General features: G+C 39.8%; 1 pseudogene; it reads left to right on the forward strand.

The window, feature by feature from the left end:
- Positions 1-385: 385 nt before the first annotated feature.
- LOC117026144 (40S ribosomal protein S12-like) lies at positions 386-902 on the forward strand (annotated as a pseudogene).
- The last annotated feature ends 461 nt before the right edge of the window (positions 903-1,363 follow it).

Here is a 1,363-nt window from a genome sequence, read left to right on the forward strand (position 1 = left end):
AACTGAATTTCTGTTTAAATCCCTGCTAAGTGATACCCACTGAATCCAACAATATGGTAAAATAGAAAGATCACTGAATTGAAATAAAACAAACCTAGATTTTGATCAAGAACTCATCACTCTCCAGTTGGGCAATTCCAACATTTATGAACCTCAGTTTCCTTATCTTTAAAATCATAATAATAATTAATAATAATAATAATTATTATTATTATGATATAATAGGTAACACAAACATGCTTGCTATATGGTGGGTGCTGAATCCAGTCCTCACGAAAGCTTTATTAATAAGGGACTCGATGCTCCCCTGCCACAGCAGAGTAGCGCGGATGCGAGGCTTGGGTACACTGAAGAATGGGCTCCACCGTAATCCACCGCCATAACCCAGGAAGGCATTGCTGCTGGAGGTGTAATGGACGTTAATACTGCTTTACTGGTGATATTCAAACTATCCAATGCACAGGATAGATAAGGTTGGACCAGATGGCCTCTCAGCTTCTTTCCAATACACAAATACTATAGGAACAACACTATGGGAACTTCCTATAGTATAGGAAGACCGTCCTCACCACCCTCATCCATGGTGGCCTAGCACGCGGAATTTGGCACGAGGAGTTGCCAAAGCCTTAGACCAGCGCCAAGCCCATCTTTGTGTGCTCTCATCCAACTGCGATGAACCTATGTACTTCAAGTTGGTGGAAGCCCTCTGTGCTGAACACCACATCAACCTACTTAAGGTTGATGACAATAAGAAACTAGGAGGATGGGTAGGCCTCTGTATAATTGACAGAGAGGGAAAACCCAGTAAAGTGGTTGGCTGGAGTTGTGTGGTGGATAAGGAATATGATGAAGAGTCTCAGGCCAAGGATGTCATCGAGGAGTACTTCAAATGCAAGAAGTGAACAAACAAACTTTTAAAAGAAAAATTTAAAAAAGAAAATGAAAAAAAGACATGCCTAGGATCAATGGATCCACTACAATAGACTAGGCCTAATCAATCAGATTTTCATTTCTATAACAATTGGTTTAGGGGTGTAGGGCTATATGATCCAAATATGCTCAAAGAGATACAGGGGAAAGTGTACTGAAAAGTTTGGGAAACTTTTTTCTTCCTTGATTAAAGAGAGGTATTAAAAGAGAAACTCCTGTTACCTATGTTTGCATGTGATAGGACACATGAGGCACAATGTTGGTCCTCGTAAAATCAAGAGGATCACAGAGAAGCCACCCTATGGCTTCTAACATTTTGAGCATGGAATTAACCATTCCTAAAACCACGTATCTCTGATTTTCTTTAATGGGATATTAAAAAGCCTGTTTTAAAACCAATCTTAGTAGTGTATTTTGCACCTTGCTGACAAAA

Source organism: Rhinolophus ferrumequinum, chromosome 8 (genome assembly GCF_004115265.2).
Source record: "Rhinolophus ferrumequinum isolate MPI-CBG mRhiFer1 chromosome 8, mRhiFer1_v1.p, whole genome shotgun sequence".
Classification (NCBI taxonomy): Eukaryota; Metazoa; Chordata; class Mammalia; order Chiroptera; family Rhinolophidae; genus Rhinolophus; species Rhinolophus ferrumequinum.